Source organism: Coenobita brevimanus, chromosome 79 (genome assembly GCF_032717465.1).
Source record: "Coenobita brevimanus isolate Jiangsu-jjx chromosome 79, ASM3271746v2, whole genome shotgun sequence".
In the NCBI taxonomy this organism is placed as follows: Eukaryota; Metazoa; Arthropoda; class Malacostraca; order Decapoda; family Coenobitidae; genus Coenobita; species Coenobita brevimanus.
Window position 1 is genome coordinate 22,148,178 of NC_137032.1, and position 24,026 is coordinate 22,172,203.

Genomic DNA, 24,026 nt, shown 5'->3' on the forward strand with positions numbered 1-24,026 from the left:
CGATGAGGAAGATTAAGCTGGGAAAGGCCCCAGGAATTGATGGAGTGTGTGGTGAAATGCTTAGGTATGGGGGTGAGATTGTTGTGGAGTGGATATGGAAGTTGTGTAGATTGGCTTGGGAAGAGGGAAGGGTTCCAGAGGACTGGAAATCAGGTATAATTGTTCCTCTGTACAAAGGAAAAGGGGAGAGAGAAGTATGTGGTAACCATAGGGCTATTTGCCCTCTTAGTGTGACTGGTAAAATATATAGTAGAATACTCATTGATAGGGTTAGGCATATGACAGAGGAGCTAGTTGGAGAAGAACAAGGGGGATTTAGGAAGGGAAAAGGGTGTGTAGATCAGATATTTGTTCTAAGATGTTTAGTGGAGAAGTATCTAGAGAAGGGAAGGAAAGTGTATGCTGCCTTCATGGACTTGGAGAAAGCTTATGACAGAATAGATAGGCAGGGTATGTGGAAGGTATTAAGAATATATGGAGTGGAGGGGAAATTGTTGAGTGCTGTGAAGAGTATGTACGAGGGAGCTAGGGCTACGGTGCGAGTGGATGGTGAGCTGAGTGAGTTCTTTGATCTCAATGTGGGACTGAAACAGGGTTGTGTGATGTCTCCATGGCTGTTTAATATATATATGGATGGGGTTGTAAAGGAGGTGCAAGGTAGGGCAGTGGATGTGGGGCTGGCCCTAATGAATGAGGGTGAGATTTGGAAGCTTCCGGTGTTGCTGTTTGCTGATGATACAGTATTGTTGAGTGAAGATGAATGGGAGTTGCAAGGTTTGGTGAATGAATTTGGGACAGTGTGTAGGAGGAGGAAGCTGAAAGTTAATGTAAACAAAAGTAAAGTTATGGTGTTTGAGAGGAATGAAGTCACAGAGTGTGCAGTGAGGTTGGATGGTGAGGATATGGAGAATGTGAGTGCATTCAAGTACTTGGGTAGTGTGATGAGTAAGGGGGGAACTTTGGGGGATGAAGTACGTGAAAGGGTACAGCAGGGAAGGAAGGTTGTTGGTACACTGAAAGCAATGATGAGAAATAGGGAGGTGAGTATGGAAGTTAAGAAGTCACTGCATGATGGTATTGTGATCCCTACCCTGACGTATGGAAGCGAGGCGTGGACCTTGCAAGAGGGGAACAAGTCAAGAGTGAGAGCAGTGGAAATGAGTTACTTGAGAGGAGCATGTGGAGTGACGTGGAGGGACAGGTTGACGAATGAAGAAGTGAAGGAACGCTGTGGGGTAGATGTGGATGTGGTTGAGAAGATTAGGAGAAATACACTGAGGTGGTTTGGACATGTGGAGAGAATGGAGAATGAAAGACTGACTAAGAGGGTGTATGTAGGTGAGGTGGAGGGAGGGAGAGGGAGGGGTAGACCGAGGATGAGGTGGAGGGATGGAGTTGAGAGGTATATGAGGGAGGGGGGGGTGAGTTGGGGGGAGGGGAGTCAAATGGTGGGTGACAGAGTGACTTGGAGGCGTTTTGTCTGCGGCCACCCTTTGCGGGATTAGGGCGTCGGGCTATAGATAGATAGATAGATAGATAGATAGTTTTTACAGAAGAAAGTAATTTTGAGAGGGATAATAAGGAAAATGCATGCCCACACATATTACCAGATATACAAATATCGAAACAAGAGGTACAAGAAGAGTTGAGTAAATTAGACAAAGGACAAGCAAATGGTCCTGACAAAATTTCAGGCTGGGTGCTCCATGAATGTGCAGAAGAATTAAGCAGACCAATATATTCAATATTCAAGGAATCCTTAAGTCCAGGTAAACTACCTTATATTTGGAAGAAAGCAAACATTGTTCACCTATTCAAGACAGAAAGTAGACAGAATCCACCCAACTACAGACCAGTCTCCCTGATCAGTATTGTAAGCAAGGCACTAGAAAAGCTAATAAGAAAAATTGGGGTAAACAATCTGGAAAGATACAATATGATAACAGAATGACAGTTCGGTTTAAGAAAAGGAAAACCATGTGTTACAAATTTATTAAGCTACTATGACAGAGTTACAGAAACACTACAGAAAAGAGAAGGATGGGTGGCCAGTATCTATTTAGTTTTTAAGAAAGGCTTTGCGAGAGTACCGCACCAAAGACTTTTATGGAAACTGTACCATCAAGGAGGAACCCAAGGAAATCTGTACTGTTGGATGCAGGATTTTCTCAGAAAAAGGGAAATGAGAAATTACTCAGCATGAAGGGAAGTGACTAGCGGAGTTCCACAGGGCTCAGTGCTGGCACCAAATATGCTTTTAAACGATATAGACAGGAATATTGGAATGGAACATATCTAAATATGTTTGCTGATGATGCAAAAATACAAAGGAAAATTACAGACTTCTGCAGACAGCTACGGGAAGAATTAAATAAGCTTCATGAATGGAGCAATAGATGGCAAAATGGAATTCAGTGTAGGCAAATGCCATGTAATTAAGTTTTGTAAAAGTGGAATATGACCAGACTGGGATTATAAGCTAGGAAGTTCAACTCTACTCACATCAGAAAACGAGAAAGACCTAGGAGTGATTGTCCAAATTATCACTGGCTGACAACATAAATGAGAAGGTACGAAACATGCATCACTGCTTGCTAATACAAGAACAGTATTCACATATATAAATGAAGATATGCTGAGAAAAATAATATCATTCATCAGACCGACCATGAAATATGCATCAGTGGTCTGGAATCCTCATCTCAAAAAACACATAGATAAGATTGAAAATGTATAAAGAGCCGCTGCAAGATGGGTACCAAACTTAAGGGATCTGAGCTATGAAGAAAGACTAGAAAAACTGAACCTACCAACATTACAAGAGAGAGGAAAAGGGGAGACATGATTATGCTTTATAAATGCATCTCATGGAAGGAGAAAATAGACATGGGGAAGCATCAGCAAAAGGACACTGCAAAAAACTGCATAAAAAGAAAGATGACAAAGGCGTAAAGAATTCAGTTTAAAAAATATGGCAAATGATCAGTGGAATGACCTACAGAATGAAATCGTGTGTGCCAAAACTATTTATTAATTTAAGGATATGTTTCATAAATAATGATTTAATACACGGGACAGTACTTGCTTGACTCATTCCCGTAAAGATACAATTAGGTAAGAACACACACACACACACACACACACACACACACACACACACACACACACACACACACACACACACACACACACACACACACAGCATGTAATGTACACGGGTGTGTGGGTGTTTGCTTCTCCGCGAGTGCGTATGCATGCGTTCTTGAGCTTGCATATGAGCATATATGCGTGCATGCATGCGAGTGTGTCTATGTCTGTGTATGTTTGTCTGCCTTTCTGTGCATGTGTTTTTGTTTGTTTGTGTGTGTGTGTGTGTGTGTGTGTGTGTGTGAACAAATTAAACAGCGAGCGCAGCGCATGAGGCCAGGGGTGCCCACAGATTACGATATTTTATGAGTCAACGTTATATTCGTAATGCATTAATTTTTTGCTGTAGCGTGTTGATTGCTATTTTTATATTTTTGTATGTCCTAGTTTTTTATGTTTGTGTAACAGTAGTGTGACCATGAGTTTCAAGTATGAAGTCAGCTTGAGATGTAACTGCCAGTTAAGAATGGCACGTCGGGGTATAGGGGTATTTTGGAGAGTTGGAAGTGGGGTAGCGGCAGGTAAAGCTCGTTTCGTCCACCCCTCTCCCCACTTCCCAAGGTATACAGGGGTAGGAAGAGGACACCTCTGAACAGAAACTAGTGCTTGTGAGTGTACAGTGCATATAATACAGTTCATTATAATCATTACACTGTAAAACAAATTTCGCGGTAAAAAAAAAAAAAGCCATATTTTTATTGTCAATTCAAGGATGCTCATGCTGAATCTGACAGCCATATACATTTAGCACGTCTCAGTATTGTTTAATAGTTTCGTAAACTTTCACGGTAGAAAATTTTGAAGTATAATGCGATAAATAATGAGAAAATTCAAAATTACTGTCTTTTTCACTTGGCATTGATCCATAAACTCTATAATTTCAAATATCTTATCCTAATAAACACTGAACAATCGATCTGGAATGAATTAGTGTATTTATTAGTGTTTTCTTTTGGTTTGTGCGATAACTCCGGTTGGTCACGCATCAGATATCAGCATAAATCAGCTATCATGGCTGGGCTCCATTTCCCTTTGTACCTACTCTCCATTCCTGCTATGTCCTAATGGAACCTCTCTCCATGTTCATCACTGACAGCCCTGGCATTCTCTAGGAAAAAGGAAAGATGGCAATGCAGATAATATAGTTTCAGTTACATGTTACGACCTAGATGGTAACATTTGATAAGTTCATCTACTAAAACATCATGATGGTCCTGTCTGTGCCTTCCCAGAAGACCACTGCACACACTCTTAAATACACACCAAGCTGCTAACTCAGTTTCATCCATCATTGCTTGAAAGTCATTGTCAAATATGGGCTGACCAATTTGAGGGCCAAAAACATGCCGTCTTTGATCATGTATTTTTGGAAATTTTTCCTTGCGTTATGCTGGTTTATCATGCTTCAGCACTTTGACAAACTGTTTCATTAAGCCCAGTTTTATGTGAAATAGTGGCAAAATGATCTTCTTCACTAGTGGTTTATTAATAACATTGTGGGATCCATGTGTCAGTGAATCTCGCGGTGGCCATTCCGACCAGGAGTAATGTTCTGATCTTGCTTGGCTGTCCCACTTACACAGGAAACACATGCAGCATACTTGTTATAACCAGTTTGCAATCCATTAAGAATGGCAACAACTTTCAAATCTTCACAAACAAGCCATTCATGCTTATTGTATTTTATGCGATCTAGAATGAAAGAAAGAATTTCATATGTCTCTCTTCAAGTAAATGATTGTGCAACTGGAACAGGGGCATGTTTTTTCATATGTGTAGCAGCACATCTTTAATGCTGTAGAGAGATCCATCAATAAACAACCTCCAGTGATTGGGTTCATAGTTCAATCCAAGGGCCCCCCAAGTGGGCAGGGGTGGCTTGCATGCCCCTCTGATCTAACTGCTGGTAGGGTTTTGAGTGAGGGGTCTGACTAAGTGCTGCCTGAAATGTAGGTTACCTTTTGCGGGTCATCAGTGCCGCCCTCCAGACAGGTTGTCTCGAGGCTGTCCTGAGTTGGTTGGTTAGGTGTCTGGGCTGGATGGTGTAGGAGAAGGGGGTCTTTGCACTGGTGGGAACGAACTTTCGCATCACAGGGTTTCCTTTTCGGGTCACCCCCTGGGGACGAGGTACCCTGCTCCCATCAGCCCGAGCTCGGTCCCCATACTCCCTGTTAGGCAGTTCCTCTTGGCTCGTGCCATTTTTTTCTCTCATATATGAGGATATGATTAATATAAACACTTCTTCAGATCCTTGTATAGGCAGTGACCAGCCACATGAGTCGTCATCATCTGGTCACTCCTTGGCTGATGATCCTTTACCCTTCGTGTCATCTGCCAAATCTGCGGGTCAGGATATTACATGTGTTGAGTTTTTGCCTGGTGTCCTTGTCCAAGGCAATTATATGAAATATCTGGTACTCAAACTGTCTGATGGTACTTCCTTCTGGAACCTGACCTTTTCTCGGATTCACAATGACTTAGCTATAGCATGTGGGTTTACCCCCAAGGTTTTCTTGTAGAGTGATGATTCTCTGTTGCAGGAGGCCAGGAATGAAGAAGAGAGTTCACGTATACAGTCCCTTACTATGGTCACCAGTTATCCAGTGTCTGTCTCTTCCCTTGGTATTAAATCAGTCCCACGGGGTTTTGTAGCCTATTTTTGGTACTTCGTCTCTTATTGTGATTCTTCTCTCCTGGAGGGGCTGGTTCCTCAGGATGTGGTAACAGTACAGAGAATTATGAAGAAAGCTGATGGAGTCATAACACCAACATCCTCACTTTTCTTGACATTTGATGGCTTTACATTCCCCTCAGTTGTGACTGATGCATGGTGGAAGTTTAAGGCCAAACTTTATGTTCCCCGGCCTAAAAGTTGTTATTATTGTGAGAGGTTTAGTCATTGTCGCCGTTCTTGCCGGAATGAAGCGTCCGGTCTTCCTGAGGTTTGTGGAAATTGTGGTGGTGTTTCCCATGGTATGGTGGATTGTTCTTAACCCTCTATGCGTTTGACCTATGAGGGAGCACATTAAGCTTCCTCAAGGGATTGCGATATTTACAAGGTTGAGTATGAGGTTGTTTCTGGCCATATAAAGGAGAAAATTTCCTTTTCTGAGGCAAAGGACAGGGTAGGGGAGATGTTCATTCCGTCCTGATGTCACATTTTCCGCTGCCTTGTCTCTCCTTAAAGCTATAATGTATCCGGCAGGTGCATCTGCCATCACACAAAACCCTATCTACTTCTCGGGGTTTTACTTCCCAGCCTCATCAGCCACGGGTTCCAAAGAGGGGGTGCAGCCTAGATGTAGCCGTGCTTTCTCTAGTAAGGTGCCTTCTGTCTCTAAGTGAGTCTCCTCTAGGGTGGTGCTTCCTGCATTTGGGAACGCCTTCCTCATCCCGGTCCTCCTGTAGCAGATGTCCATGTCAATGCTTCACCTTGTCTTGACATATAAAAAAAAAATAATGTCCCTCCTGTCCATGGCAAGCATTGTCGTGGCTCCTCAGAGTGCTTAGCAACTAGGGCCCTACCATCAAAGGTTTCATCTATGGAGCCCACTACTCATTCTACTCAGGATTTTAAGGGTCTGGCCGAGTGTTGGCTGAGGATGGTATTTTGCTGATGGTCTGGCCACCACTAGACAGTGGTGATGCTCCGGTTGTTGATGCACCTTCTCAGATGCATGAAGCCTTGTCCTCTCAGGATCCAATCACTGTGGGTGCAATACTGATCGTGCTCCTTCTCATGGTGGCACTGCCTGCTCTGTTTCATCTAGGGCAGCTTGTGCTTCCCTTGTCAAGCCATCTCTTGCTCCATCACAGAAGACCTTTGTCCAGGCTTCTTCCTCCAGGTCATCTTTTGCCAATCAGCACAATGTGAAGCATAACGGTGCCAGCCAGTCCTATTCTAAGACCCCTTCTAAGCATCAATCTAAATCTGGTTGGTTGTCAGGGGCAGGGTTGTCTCACCCCTTATGCTGATTCTTCCTCCACTTTGGCTACTATGGCATACTTGGAGAGCATACTGGAATGGAATTGTCGAGGGCTGAGTAGTAATTGGGAGGAGCTGCAGACCTTTCTGATTTCTTCTTCTCTGTGAGCGTGTCTCCAAGCAACTCTTGTAGGTTTCGCCACTCCTCATGCACCACCTGGGCACTATGCTTTTTACTCAGCATCACTCCAAGGTTCTGTTAATGGTAGTGCTGTTTCGATGAGAGCTAATGTCTCTCATCAACCAGTTCATCTCCAGTCTGACCTCTAGTGTGTTGCTGTACGGTTGTATACCCACTGCTATACTCGATTTTTTTCTAGCTGGTGATCCACTTTCGTGAATGTGGCACCTGCACACTCCTGCCGCGTGATTGGTTGGAGTGAATGCCTCTGAATTCGCCGGTTAACCATAATAAACATTTTAATAACGGCTTCAATTTCATACCTGAAGTATCATATTTACCAAAAACAGTTGTACCTTATATTCCAATTCTCATAAATGCTGTTTTGCATTGTTATTGTACTATACAAACAGACATGAAACAAATATGTATCTGTGCTTCACCCAAACGGACAATGAATTTGAGGAAGTTGAATCTGAATTGAAATATTGAGTGTTGTAAAAGGTATAGTGTTGTTGCAACTCCCTATATTAAAAAAAAAATAAACGCATCTGGCTGGGTAAGTGCAAATAAAAGGTATCTTAATACTTAGGCACATGTTACATCAGACAAGAGTAGCCTACCATTCTAAATAGATTACCGGTTTTGTCAGCGATAAAGTGGTGGAAGTGCGGAGTCAAATGGAACAGCCGCTACAGAGGGGGGGGGGTCACAAGAGACGGCCAGGGGGGGAAAAGAAGTTGTCTCATCTTGGAAGATGTCAGACTTATTATGGAATTGAACTGAATTGAAATATTTATCACACCTACTCCATTGCTTCGATACCTTCGCCCTTGTTATCCATAAGTATGTACATCTGTAAGTACCGGTATATAAATATTTTTTTATTTACTAGAGATGCAACAACTCTGTACCTTTTACAACAATAAATATTTCAGTTCAGATTCAACTTCCTCAAATTCATTGTCCGTGTGGGTGATGCACAGATACATACTCGTTTCATGTCTGTTTGTATAGTACAATGACAATGTAAAACGGCATTCATGAGAATTGGATATAAGGTACAACTGTTTTTTTGTAAACATGATACTTCATGAATGAAAATGAAGCTGTTATTAAAATGTTTATTATGATTAACCGGCGAATTTGGACACATTCACCCCAACCAATCACATGGCAGGAGTGTGCATGTGCCACATTCATGAAAGTGGATCATCAGCTGGAAAAAAAAAAATCGAGTATAGTATATGTGTTCCATTTACTTACCACCCAACACAGCAGTCGGTAGGGTGGAACTGGAGAACCTTCTTGGTTAGTTACCTATGTCTTTTCTTCTCTTGGGGAACTTTAATGGCTGCCACCCTATGTGGGCTGACTGTCTTGTAAATCAACGTAGAAGTGTGTTGGCATCATTACTGGAGGATGATGATCTTGCCCTGTTAAATACTGGGAGGTTAATGCATTTTCAGTGCCAAACGACTTCGTTTACTGCAATTGACCTCTGTCTGCTCTCCTGGCTGCCTCCTGGACTTTACCTGCGAGGTTATGGAGGATCTACATGAGAGCGACCACTTTCCCATCCTCTTTACTACAACAGTATCGAGTCATTGTTTCCGTCTACCGAGGTGGAAGCTGGATAAGGCAGACTGGTCCCATTTCTTTTTGATTTCTGTTAATGTCTCACTTGAAGACTTTCCACATATAGATGAGGCTGCCCTTCATGCTGTTCCTAAAACCTCTGGCAGGTATCATTATCAACCTGTCCCATGGTGGAAAGAGGATTATGGTGTTGCTGTACGTCCTTAGAAGATGGCTTTCTCGTGTTATCATACTGTAGATTCAGACAATAGCATAATCCTGTTGAATTCACAAGAGCGCGGACTACGGCTCTGCGGGTCCTCAAACAAGCTAGGCGGGACTCTTGGATGGCCTATGTGTCATCTAGAAACTCTAAGACACTGGTGATTCAGGTGTGGAAGAGGGTGCAAGAGATATCAGGTAATTTCACTCAAGGCAGATCCCTGGTGCCGATGTCTAATGGTGAGCCTGTTGGTGACCCTGCAGTTGTGGCACTTATTCTGATATCTGCCTTTGTGATGGTCAGTCATACAGATACTTGCTTTCCAATTTACGCAAGACATTGGGAGGTAGAGGAGGCTAGGGTGCTGGACTTTCGTTCAGGGCATGGATTGTCTTACAACCTCCCTTCTCTTACTGCAAACTACAGTTTGCGCTTTTCCTCTGTCATAACACCCCTCCAGGGCCTGATGATATTCCCTATGCCATGTTTCGGCATCTAGATGCTGATGCACTGTCTTTTCTCCTGACTGTCTTTAACAGAATCTGGAGGGATTCTTCTGTTCCCACATCTTGGTGTGAGGTTGTTGTCCTGCCATTCCAGAAGCTAGGGAAGGCAGGTTACACTCCCCTTGAATATCGACCCATTGTCCTAATATGTTGCTTGAGTAAATTATTTGAAAAAAATTGGTCAATACCTTCATAATGTATTTCCTAGAAAAGAAGGAATGTGTCTCTCAATGTTAGTCGGGTTTTCGAAAAAGTCGCACAACAATGGAAGCACTTGTCCATCTTGAGGCTGCAGCATATGATGCTTTTGCTAGGAAGCAGCATCTGGTATGCATTTTCTCTGACCCATAAAAGGCATGTGATACTACATGGAGGTTTGGTGTCTTCAAACAACTCCATTCTTTTACTTTACATGGCAGATTGCCCGTATGTACTTTGAATTTTCTGCGTGACCATTCATTCAGGGTTCGGGTTGGTGTCACCTTGTCTCCCCTCAGGAGGAAGGGGTACCTCAAGGAAGTGTCTTCGGTGTGACCTTTCTTGCTATAGTGTTGGACAGTTTTGTGTCCTCTATTCCAGAGGGGGTGTCTGCCTCATTGTATGTCGATGATTTGGCTGTATGGTATGCTGCTTCCTGAATGTCCGTGGCTGAACGTCCGATGCAGCTCGCCCTGGAGAGTCTCCAATTGGGCCACCATGCATGGTTTCCATTTCTGGCCAACAAAAATGGTAACCTTTCATTTCTGCTCCTTCAGAGGTGTTCACCTTGACTCTGACCTCCAGTCATATGGCCACAGGGAATGATGTATGGACGAGACAAGGTTACTTTGACTTATTTTTGACAGGAGATTGGCATGGGTTTCTCAAATCTATTCATTACAACTATGATGCCTCCTAAACCATTCTCTAGTATGCTCCCTCTCTCTCGCTTGTCTTGGGACACCAACAGAACTTCCCTTCTCTGTATTTACAGTACCCTAGCAAAAAGCAAATAGGACTATGGATGTGTGGTATACTCTTCTGCTACTGAGGCACGGCTGTGACCACTAACTTCAATCCATCATGCTGGGATCAGTCTGTCAACTAGGACTTTTTGGTCTTCCCCATTTCCCAGTCTACTGATTGATTTGAACGAGCTGCCACTGGGTCTCCACCGACAGTCCTTAATGGTGCAGTTTTGGCACTGCCTTCACCTTCTTCCTGCCTCATTGTTTTGTAAGACTGCCTCCTAGCTCGCTCTTCTCCCCCTTTTATGACTCCCACCCTCACTATCCACACACATTTGGGTACAGATTAAGAACTGAAATCGGTGAGTTAAGTGTTCAAACCTCCTGTTTGCCTAGTATGTGTTCCGCAAGTGGCTCCCTGGCTTCTCCCAGAGGTACAACCATGTACTTACTTCCCTAAGAGGAAGGCCTCTCTTTCCTCACAGGCAGCTTCGTTTTATTTATTAGAAGATGCCTCTAATCACAGCGACTCGATTCCTGTATATGCTGATGGATCCATATCCCATAAGAGGACAACCTTTAGTGTAATTTTCAGTGATTTTAGCCGTGGTAGAAGTCTCCTTCCTCATCTGTTTTTTACCACTGAACTCACGGCTGGTGTAGTTGCAGTTGGATTGAGTTTTAGTTTCCCTCCAGCTTCTTTTACCACTTCTATTGTTTCAGCCAGTGCACTGCAAGCTTTGTCTCGTGGCTTCCCATCACATCCCTTAGTCCTGTGCGACTTGGAGTGGCTCTTCATTTTACACATGCCCAGATGCTCTGTACAGTTGTGTTGGGTCACTGCTCATGTGACAGTCATAGGCAATGAGTGTGCTGACTCTTTGGCGAGAGCTGCTGCCTCTTGCCTTTCCTCTCCTCAATACTGTGCCTCACTCGAGGATCTATGTACAGTCACTGTGGAGGTTGTCTGCTTCTTTTGGCAGATGAAGTGGGATGTGGCAGGGGCGACAAAACTTACAGTATTCATCAGGACCTGAGCAACGACGGGGTATATGAGACTGTCTCGACAGTGAGAGACAGCTCTGGGTCGCCTCCAGATTGGCCACACCAGGCTATCTCATGTTTTTTTTTTTTTTTTTTAATGGAGTGGGCACCCCTTCCCTACTATGATGACTGCCTGGTTCCTTTGACTGTCTGACATCTTCTTGTGGAATGCACTAGACTTTAAGATCTTAGTCGGTGATACCTTTTCGGGTGGCAAGCCGATGATGGATCATACCCTCTCTCCTCAGTGCTTGGCGAGGAGGTTTGTGTTATTGGGGGAGGTACATTCTCCATTGTGTTGAGTGTTGGCCTTCTCAACAAGCTGTAGGGTCATATTGTATTTTAGTTTGTGTTTAAAAGGTAATGTTATCACTTAACCTTTATCTTTCCACCATTTTTTAGTTTTGGTTGGTTCTTTCTACTTTTAGTTTGTATTATGTGTCACATATCTTTTTGTTTGTTATGTTTTTTATTTATTTGGACTTTTTACTGTTTGTGTTCAGCGGCATATGACTTCTGCTGATGCACTGCTATGTCACCTTTTCATTCATTCATTCTTTCAGTCAATCCTAGGGCATCAAAAAGTCCCCTGATGTCAACTGAAAAAACAGATTTTATTTTTTATCAGTAGTATTGTTGCATAACCAATGGATGCTTTCTGAATGTTGTAATACAGGCATCTTCATTCAAAAAATTCCATTCCTGCAGACGAGAGGCTTGTAGTTCACTCTTCTGTTTAGTGATGGAAAGATCACGAACCACGTCATTCAGTTTAGATTCTGAAATTAGACGTGGTTTTTTGTAAGCCTCAGGTTGTGGCTCGTACAAGTCTTGTTGTGATTCAGGCTCATCTGAGCTGTCTGTATCATCACCTGATATTCCAGATGGAGGCTGAGGGACAGGCATATCAATGGAATGTTCAACAAGGCGAATAGCAGACTGAAAATTTGGGTAAACAATAGCCTTTTACCCTTCCAGTTACAACATGTGGGAGAAAAAAGATAGGTATGCTCATTAGAAGATCTATCTATCTATCTATATACCTAGGCTGCTTCCCCCAAGGAAAGGGAGGTAGCTGAGACAGGACGACACACTCCCCATTTACTCATCCATTCAAACACATTCATTCGCATCTTAGCACCAAAGGGGAGAACGGACTAATCCTCACCGCACCACACCGCACAAGGGTCAACTGCGCAATGCAATCAGTGACATCCGCAGCAGGGCCCGACAGCAGAACTGGTTTACCCCTGCCACATCGTAACAGACCCATCCCCTTACCCGCACCTGACCTGACTAGCTGATCAGACCAAATGTAGGAGAATATCCCCTCAGGGCTGCGTCATCACTTATTCATTCACAATTTCTCTCCATTTATTTCTGTCACGCACAGCCACTCTTCCTTGCTCAACAGACGTCCCTCTCGCATCCAGCGCTCTCTTGACACTGTCCATCCATTCTATTCGTGGTCTTCCTCTCAGCCTTACACCTCTCACATCAGATCTAGTTATCTTTTTCACCAATCGCTCATTAGAACATAGATTTGAATTAGACTAATGCATTAATTTAACAAAATGATGACATTTGTGATAACTGTAACTGAATGAGAGGATGAAGGGAGGAAATCATCCTACCTGTGGTATCTGTTAACCATAAGTAGCAATCCGTTGAATGGTCCATTGGCTCCCTCCAAACTATCGGCACTCTAGATTAACGACCAGGATCAGTGTCTCTGTTCCATGCCGAGAGTGAAGTAGCGCATCTGACACAGCATATGTAAGTAGCCCATGGCTTGTCTTAATAACCAACTTTGCAACCAAAATACGGTTGATATAGTTTCTTCACCTGAGCATTCAGTCGCCTTTTGTACTGTTTCAGTGTCAGTGAACCACAAATATAACAAAAGCTGTCTGGAGAACTTTTAATTTTTCTGGGTACTATTGTTTAAGTACAATTAATAACACCTACAGAGAGAGAGAGAGAGAGAGAGAGAGAGAAATATAATGTTGAATATTTGAGTTGACTCTCAGATGTACATAAAGTAGCATACACGAGAATAAGAAATTGAAATATTACATCTTATGTAGACCATACAGTACTTTGAAACTGTTACACTGAATAACCCTCACCGACACGATTACAAACTGGTGAGTCACACAGTAAAACCAGTGTGATTTTAGAGATCTATGCATGAGATTGCCCCTGAAAATGCTATTTTCATTTCTGTTTTTTCTCACTGTTATTTATTATAGTTAGTTTTGGCACTGCCACAAAAGCCACAGACTCAGCCATCGTGCAGAACTAGGGTACATTTAACAGCACCACAGCAACGAGCAACACACAGGGAAGATGAGGGTGATGGTTGGCTTGGCACGTCAGGTGGGCTGCTCCGCAATTCATTGTGTTTGGTTGGTGTGTGTAACTGTGCTGCAGGGACTGCCTTCAGGCTGATTGGGTCCCATGTCTGAGCCAGATGATACACGTTACCGCCGAAAAATGCATAGTACCGCTGACTGCTTCCCATTTCATCGCCGGATATTGCCTAATTCCACCGGATATTGCTTTAATAGTGCCAGGCAGTCAAAGCCGGATATTACATTGGGCCAGATATTGTGATGAGGGATAATTGAGAGTTTACGTTTATACTGCTTACTGCTGCTGCAAAGAATGATACATTAATTGATATATGAAATGATAGCTGTTGTCTAAGGAAAGATAACAATGAAAATAATCACAATACAAACAAAATACTGATGATATCTGCAAATTAAAACAGAGCTAAAATATAAACAAACAGTTAGTACCTGGCAAATACTACTAGTCAGAGTTTGGCTGTGGCCAAAAGTGAAAAATGTATTTTCATCTGGAATGGAGGTACTGAAACACTGACCAGTAACTGAAAAAAAAAAATGCAAACCAACAAGTAGAAAATACCTGAGGTGAACCTTGAAAACAAATATATACCAACACACAAAAGTACTGTATTACTACTTCACAATTCCTGTCGGGTGAAAAAACAAGATTACTTTGTGCTGGCACAAAATTACAGGTATTAATGTAAGGCAACATTTGCACTTACCTGGTGGGAAATTCATCAGTGATTTAAGTTAATGACAGATTTACTTTGCAAGAATCAAAGTAAATGAAGATAAATATGATGATATCTATATAGTATTTTATGCTAAACATTACATATACCACGAATTACTTGTTAAGGACAAAAAACAATCTGCTCAATGATTTTTTCAGATGCAAAACGCATTGTTATTAGGTCGCGTTCACACGTGCCCTCGAAGATATGTTGACAACACGGTTGGCAATATGTTTGGGTACATGTATGCAACAGTATTTGGACAGATGTATGCAAACATGTTTCGGTGCAGCTTCGAACACTGGCAGCAGAGGCGATGGGATATGAGTGTCCATATGAGGCAGCTGAGACTTCATGATGTTCCTAACATGTTTGCAGCGTGTTTGTTATTGTGTTGCATACATGTTGCCAGCACTTGCTCGAGCACACGTGTACATCTGCACTTAAGTAATTTGTATCACACAAAAGAAATCACCTGCCTGAATGATTATACAGTTCTGGAAGAGATCACAAGCAATAGATGTCAGGCTAATCAAAACAAAGTGAGTGGCGGGGTAAACACTGAGTCAGGACTCTTACTTTTCGCGGTAAAGGTTCTTTGCAAATGGTATAATCTATTTATATCAGTGACAACAATTAATGAATAATGAAAAAGAACTAAAATATACTGTCTGTATCTTGAGAAAGACTACAAGTAATGGCACGTACGTATCCTTTGAACGGACAAGGTAGCTTACACAACTTGGCTGGGTTTGATCAAAACAATGGAGCCGGGTGTCATATAGAGTAGGAGTAGATGTGTTTAGATTATCACCTAAATAATCCTGACACTGAGTTAAGGTAGTTGGAAATACAAAATACAAGCACTGTACACACAAGTACTCACGGGAAGAGAAAGCAGTAACTGATATTTGAAGGAAAATAAAACAAAGTTAATAAATGTCAACTCGTCGCCACAGCACAGTAGACTGTTACAAACTGCTTTCATACAAAAACTACATTCCCATAATCTTACAACGGATCGCACAAACAGAATCAGTGACTCACTGAAAAAAAAAATCACAAGAATTCACGGGTTCATTCGTTCATTTAAAATACTTTAAATCGATTTTTGGCAAATCCACTACGGTCCACTTCACGCGTTGCAACACAAGACAGCGTCGTTGGGGCAAGTCAAGACAGTGTCCGTGGGGCAGAAATGAGAAATTAGGAAGACAGGACACATTGCTTGCAAAAAATTATCGGCAAACGTTTGCATATAGCTGTTTTATCTTTAATAAATTGGGACTACATCAGTGAGGAACCCGGCTCATCATGTGTATCATCCATCCAATCCCCCTTTCTTTGTCGATATACACAAGAGCTCGGATTCACACAAATTCACAGCCAACTGCCTCTCATAATAGTGATTCGTATGTGTAGGAGAGACATGGGGAATGTGCGAGTACAATCTTCTCTAGTTTTTTGTTCACACACACACACACACACACACACACACACACACACACACACACACACACACACACACACACACAAATCAGTAATGACTTAAATATATTCGAGCTTTTTTTTTTTTTTTCAGGAAGGACAATGACACAAGTAAGTAAAAAGGACTAGCACCAAGCCCAGGAGGACTATATGGCACTATAACCGCTTCATAAAAAATGACGGGTATGCTATGGTGGAATAAAGGTAGAGGGGAAGGAGGGGAAGTCACTAAATGTGAGGCAAAATACGGGTTTGAGATAGAAAGCCAATGAGGTGTGTGATGGAAAACACGGGATTCACAAAGATCGGCTAAGGTAGGGAGACGTTCAAGGGAATTAAGGAATGGGAGAGTCCATCTGCACACGGTGTGGAGCCGAGGGCATTCAAGCAAAAGATGGTGGACCGTGATTGGAACCTGGCAGCATTGACAGATCGGAGGAGTGCCTCCTGACATTAGAAAGCCATGTGTGATCCACGTATGGCCAAGGCACAGATGGGCAAGGTCTGTTTCCCAACGCCTGTTGCGATGGGAGGATGACTGCCAAGGAGAGACAGTATGTGTGATGGAGCAGAGTTTGTTATCAGTTGCAGACGTCCATTCTGCTTGCCACCACTGGCCAAGGAGACAGGCAACATTCGGGAAATAATCAGCTGCGGGATAGGACGAGGTGTGACAGAGCAAGAGGTGACAGCTGTATGTGCCTGACAGTCAACCCTATCATTACCCAGCATCCCAACATAGCTTGGGATCCAACAGAAGGAGACAGACCTCAATCTGGTGGTAACAAGGAACAACCATCCCTGTATCTCAAAAACTAGCAGTTTGCTGGCCAGGATAGACCGAATACCATGTAGTACACTAAGTGAAACTGTGAAAATAAAAATGTGTAAAGTTGATAGGTATATAACACGAAGGGCAAGTAAAATGACCAGCAGTTCAGCGGTGAAAATAATGGCAACTGGTGGTAGGCAGATCTGATAGGTATGGTCTGGGAAAAAAACAGCAAAACTCAAGCCCATAGATAACTTAGAGCCGTCCGTGTACGCTGGGGTTGCTGAGGAGTGACAATGCATATGATCCACAAAAAGATGATAGAGTTCCTGTGGGGTGGAGGAGGATTTTGAGCGAGAAAGCAGGGCTTCACAAACAGTAGGGTGAGGAAGAAGCCAAGGCGGGAACATAGAACCTCGCAGAGGGAGAACTGAAATAGCAGGGAAAGAAAGGGATGCAAGTAAATTGGAGACCCTACATGGAGAAGATGAAGCTAACGAGGGTGGAAAAGGAGGAGAGAGGTGTGTAACAGAGGAAGGGAAACCTGCAGATGGGTGTTGAAGAAGGCGAATGTGGTAATGGAGAGTTAGCTTGTCATGTCTGGAGGACAGAGCAGGCATACCCAACTCGACATACAAACTTCCAACCAGGGTGGAGCGAAAAGCACCCAATGCCAGACGTAAACCATGATGGTGAACAGAATCTGGGCACCAAAAAGAGGAAGATGAGGCAGATGCATAAACCTGACAGCCATAATCAATCTTCAACACAACTAAGACAGTATGGAGATGGAGCAGAGGAATGAATGAATGAATAAATTTAAAAAATGACATGGCACAACAGCAAACGTCATATGCTGCCGAACACAAACATTAAAAGAAAGTTAAAATATATGAAAACCATAAAAAGCAAAGAAAAGCGATGCATAAAACAAACCGATGGTATAAAAGAAACTAGCCAAATTTAAACGTGGTGGAAAATTGAGGTTAAACGAGAACATTAGAAAACAGAAACTATAATATGGTAAAGCCCTACAGCTTGTGGAGACGGCCAGAACTCAATACAAAGGAGAAGGTGCCTCCCCCCACAGCACAAGTCTCTTCCCCAAGCACCGAGGAGAGAAGGTATGATCCGTTGCTGGCCCAGCACCTGGAAAGGTACTGCTGACGAAGGTCCCCAAGACTGGGGCATTCCACAAGAAGATGCCGCACAGTCAAAGGAACCAGACAGTCATCACAATAGGGAAGGGGTGCCCTCTCCATTAAAAAACCATGAGTCAGCCTGGTGTGGCCAATCCAGAGACAGGCCAAAGCTGTTTCCCACTGTCGGGATAGTCCCACATACCCCCCATCGCCCAGGTTCCAACGAATGCTGCGGAGTTTGTTCGCCCCTACTGCATCCCTCCTTCTCTGCCAACAGAGACGGACAGCCTCCACAGTGGTTGCACATAAATCCTCGGATGGGACACGGTAATGAGGAGAGGAAGGGCGAGAGGCAGCAGCTCCCGCCAAAGAGTCAGGACGCTCATTGCCCATGACCCCCACATGTGCAGGGACCCAACACGGTTGTACAGAGTATCCTTGCTTACCTAATAAGCAGAGCCACTCCAAGACAGACAGAACTAGGGGATGTGATGGAAAGCCAAGTGACAAAGCTTGTAATGCACTGGCTGAATCACTAAAAATGATAAAAGAAGCTGGGGGAAAACTAATAATCAATTCAACTGCAACTAATATGGCAGTATTTTCAGCAGTAAAAACTGATGCAGAAGGAGGGAGACTCCCACCACGGCTAAAATCACGAAAAATTACGCCAAAACTTGTTCCCACACGGGATTTAGAGCCATTAGTATATACAGGGATCGAATCATTATGAGCAGCAGTGTGTTCTAAAAAAAAATAGGACAAAGCTGCCTGTGAGGAAAGGGAGGCCTTCCTTTCCAAAAAGTAATCACATGGTTGTACCTTTGGGAGAAGCCAGGAAGCCACTCGTGGGACACGCATAGGGCAAACAGGGTAGGACTGAACACCCAACTCCCTCATGGCAACGCTCGTTCTGTACCCAAACGGGTGTGGATAGCGAGGGTGGGTGTTATAAAAGGGGAGAAGACTGACCTCGGAGATAGCCCTACAACTCAGTGAGGCTGGAAGACGGTGAAGGCGATGCCAACACTGCACCATTAAGGACTGCCAGCGGAGATCCAGAGGCGGTTCGTTTGCATCAACCAATAGACTTTCAGTTGGACAAGACCAGAAAGCCCCAGTTGACAAACGAATCCCAGGATGATGGACCGAATTGAGTGGCCGCATCCTTGCCTCAGTGGCAGAAGAGTATACCACACATAGTCCAATTTGCTCCTTACTAAGGCACGGTAAAGGTGGAGCAGGATGGTTCTGTCAGCGTCCCAAGACAAGTGAGATAGAGTCCGTAGGAAAGACAGGGCACAGAGGCACGATAGTCGTCAGTCTCCTGTCAAAAACAAGACCAAGAAACCTTTCCTCATCCACACATTGCATCCTGTGGCCATATGTCTGGAGGTCTGGGCCTGGGTGTACACTTCTCAAACAGCAGAAATGCAAGGCCACCGTCTTCGTTGGGGGAGAAACGGAAGCCGTGCATGGTGGCCCACCGAGAGACCCTGTCCAGAGCAAGCTGCATGCGGCGTTCAGCCACGGACATTCGGGAAGCATCATACCAATGAGCCAAATCATCAATATACAGTGAGGCTGACACCCCTTCTGGAAATGAGAATACAATACCATCCAAAGCTAGAGCAAAAAGGGTCACATTGAGGACACATCCTTGAGGCACCCCTTCCTTCTGATGGTATGAAGGAGACAGGGTGACACCAACCCTAACCCTGAATGAGAGGTCATGCAGAAAATGTACTAAAAATAGGGGCAGCCTGCCACGTAAACTTAAAGAATGGAGTTGCTTGAAGATACCAAACCGCCATGTAGTATCATATGCCTTTTCTAGGTCAAAGAAAACGCACATCAGATGCTGCTGCCTAGCAAAAGCATCAAAAGCTGCAGCCTCAAGACAGACTAGTGCATCTCTTGTTGAGCGATATTTTCAAAAACCAGACTGACATGGAGAAAGACATTCGTTCCTTTCTAGGAAATACATTAGGCCCGTGTTGACCATTTTCTCAAATAATTTACACAGGCAAGATGATAAGGCAATTGGCCGATACTCCAGGGGACTGTAACCTGCCTTCCCCGGTTTCTGGAATGGCAGGACAATAGCCTCACGCCAAGAGGAAGGAAGAGTAGATTCCTTCCAGATTCTATTAAAGTGGCTGAGGAGAAAGGACAATGCATCATTACCCAGGTGTCGAAGCATTGCGTAGGGAATATCATCCGGCCCTGGTGAGGTATCATGGCAGAAGGAAAGGGCAGATTAGAGTTCACGATGGGAGAAAGGGAGGTTGTAGGACTCCACATTCCCCGAACGGAAGTCCAGCACCCTTGCCTCCTCTATCTTCCGTTGTCTGGCGAATATTGGTGAGCTAGTATCTCTATGACTGACCGCTGCAAAGGCAGACGCAAATATATCAGCCATAGCTGCAGGACCACCAATAGGCTTACCGTTAGACATCAGCACAGGGGACCTGCTTTGGGTGAATTTTCCTGAAATCTTCCGTACCCTCTTCCACACTTGAGACACTGGCTTCTTTGAGTTTACAGATGACACATAAGCCTTCCAAGAGTCCCGCCTAGCTTGTTTCAGTACCCAACGAGCCTTAGCCTACGCCCTTCTGAACTCAGCAAGATTATACTCTGTCCTGTGTCTACGATAACGGGAGAAAGCTAACTTCCTAGCACATACAGAAACACTGCAATCCTCATTCCACCATGGGACAGATAGATAACGATATGTGCCAGAGGTTTTAGGAACAGCATGAAGGCCAGCAGAATGTAGAATGGAGGTAAAGAACGAAACAGCCTTATCAATATGGAGAAAGTCTTCAACTGAGGCATTAACAGAAATCAGAGAAGAAAAAAGAGACCAGTCTGCCTTATCCAATCTCCACCTTGGTAGACGGGAACAGGGACTAGATATTGCTGCAGTAAGGAGGATGGGAAAGTGATCACTCCCATGGAGATCTTCCATAACCTCCCAGGTAAAGTCCAGGAGACAGTCAGGAGAGCAGATAGAGATGTCAATTGCAGTAAATGAACCTGTTTGGGGGAGAAAATGTGTAAAGGCCCCAGTATTGAATAGAGCAAGATCCTCACCCTCCAGTATGGATGCCAGCATACTCCCACGTTGGATAACAAGACAGTCGCCCCACAAAGGGTGGCGACCATTTAAGTCCCCCAAGAGAAGAAAGGGCTTAGGTAACTGGCCTAGAAGGTTCTCAAGTTCCACCCTACTGACTGCTGTGTTGGGCGGTAAATAGATGGAACAAACTGTATACCAGCTGTGGGCATACAACCGCACAGCAACACACTGGAGGTCAGACTGGAGGCAGACTGGCCAGTGAGGGATGTCAGCTCTAGCCAAAACAGCACTACCTCCTACAGGACCCTGGGATGGGGTTGAATACAAAGCATTGTACCCAGGTGGTGTATGGGGAGTGGCAAACCCTACAAGAGTTTCCTGGAGACAGACACACATTGGGGAACAAGTCAGGAGGGTCCGCAGCTCCTCCCAATTACCGCACAGCCCTCGACAATTCCGTTGTAGTATACTGGCTGAGAATGTCATAATACCCATAGTGAAGGAAGGATCAGGATGAGGGGCGAGACAACCTTACCCCCCCCAGCGGGTTTGGATTGATGCTTATGAGAGCCCTTTGGAGGAGCCTGCCCAGCACCAGAAACACTCACCCTCTGTCTAACATCCGAAGACAAACGTGAGGACGAGGAAGTAAGTTTTACAACACTCTTGCAGTGGGTATATCAGTTTGTTTGGAAGGCGGCTTGGGGGCCGCCTTAAGAGATGTAGGACGGCCAGTTCCCTCACCAGAAGCCTTAGAAGTGAAAACAGAATCCACAGATCTAGAGTCATTTGAGGCTGTCCTATTCTTCAGGTCTGACACACCAACAAGCTGTCCAACATCCCCAGGTGGGGACCGGACCAGAGTTGAACCATCAGCCTCAGCTATCTTCTGGTTAGATCCCTCAGCCTGCTGGACAGAGGGAACAGCAGAGGTGTTGACAGAAGGGTCAACAACAGAGACCTTAGGTGGCCAGTCGTCAGATTCAGAGGACTCATACGAACAACGGTGACGTTTGCCAGATATAGATGTAGCCTCGGGCATACTGGCTACAACGGGAAAAGGAGTCCGGTCAACGTGGATGTCTGCCTGCACCACAGAAGTGCGCAAGTCATAAGCCACCGAAGTGGGGGCAGGAACAGACACAGTAGCAGTCGGGCAAACATCATTCTTACCAGCAGTACTAACACTGAGGCCAGAATTCTGTGTATCACGAGCTGAAGGAGTCGGTACTGGAATGGGTCGAAGCTGCCTCTGAGATACAGGGCGATGCACTGGTGTTTTAGAAAGGACAGAAGAATAAGTAACTCCTGGCTGAAAAAAGAGTATCTGGGCTATCCTTTTTGCTTCAGGAAATGAAACCTCTCTCGTGGACAAAATCTCCCTTTCCAGGCAGTATCGTGGACAGCTCTTAGAAGACATGGCATGAGGACCTCCACAGTGATAGCATTTAAGGGGTCCTGGGCAGTCACTGGTATGACTTTGTCTGCCACATGAGACACGGACACCAGGAAGGCCAGCTCGTGCACGACGGCAAAAGCAGCTAACGTGCCCATACCCCTGACAGTGGAAACACCTCTCTGGAGTTGGAACATAGGGCTTCACAGGAAGAGAAAGCCAGGCCAGTTTCACAGCTGTAGGCAATATTAACCTATCAAATGTTAGGAACAATGTCGGTGTCAGGGTCAAAATACCTTTGATCTTCTTTTGAAGGCATTCTACTTTCACCACGCCAGAAGACTTCAGTACCTCTAACAATCGTGCCTCTGAGTATCAGAGGAGGTCATGAGAAAAAATAACTCCTTTGCACTGGTTAAAAGTAGCATGTGGTATGCAGGAAACACCTGCACCAGAGACTGAGGTTAAACCCAATAATCTTGAGCTCTCTTCCGGGGAGGACACCTCGATAAGGATGCTTCCATCCCCCTCAGAACATATTTTAGGTTCACTCCCACAAGCAGATATTATGGAGTGGTGCAAATCGAAAAAGTCCATATCTAGCACTGACTTACCTATGGAGGGCTTCAACACTAGATATTTTTTATAAGTTACTAATACATTTCGTCTTGTACGAACCCCAGAGTCGAACCAGCCCGATGAGACCTCCTCCTAGTCCCAGTTGAGTGCTGGTGCAGAGGAGGGAAATCTCCAGGGGCCTGGAAAGGCTCCAGGGTGGCAATAAGGGAGGCGCAGTCGGTAGAATGTCTGGGGACAGATGCAGTGTCATCACCAAGAGCCTGAGTTTTTGTGGCACTCTCCATTCAGCAATCAAAAAAACCTTCATTCCCCCACCCCTCCATCCACCCACCACGGAGCTCAACAAGGGGAGGTCATACGGCAGGGACAACACCACTGGCGACCCCAGAGGTAGCAGGAGAGTATATGCGGGTAACCACAGGGGGACCTAGATAAGAGTAACTCCAGGATGATAGGGACCACCAGGTGCCCCAGTGCCCACTTGACCCTAGCCAATGCATGACCAGCCGATTGACCTGGCCGAGCCTGACCAGGCCGCCCGTCTAGCCAGAATAAGGGACCAAAGAGGTGTATTCCTAGCTGCAGGGCACATCGTGCAGCATCGCTCAACCTCCAGGACTCCTGTCTCCCAGCATTGCGAGACGCCACGCATGGCAAACGTAGGTAGGCAACAGTCCTGCCCTAGATGGCAAATGGGCAGGGACTAACATCACCTGCAGGCCTCCTCCACCAGTGATGTAGGGGGTGCTTGGTCCACGAGGCCAACAAATACCGAACCCTACAAAGGTAGGCATGCCTCCAGCCACCGCTAACCACACTTCAAGCCCCACCACCACGTCAAGGTGACCCCCTGCAGCAGGGGACGGAGCAGAGTATTACGGTCTGCACCCCAGGACACATAACTGAGAGTTTGCAATAACCG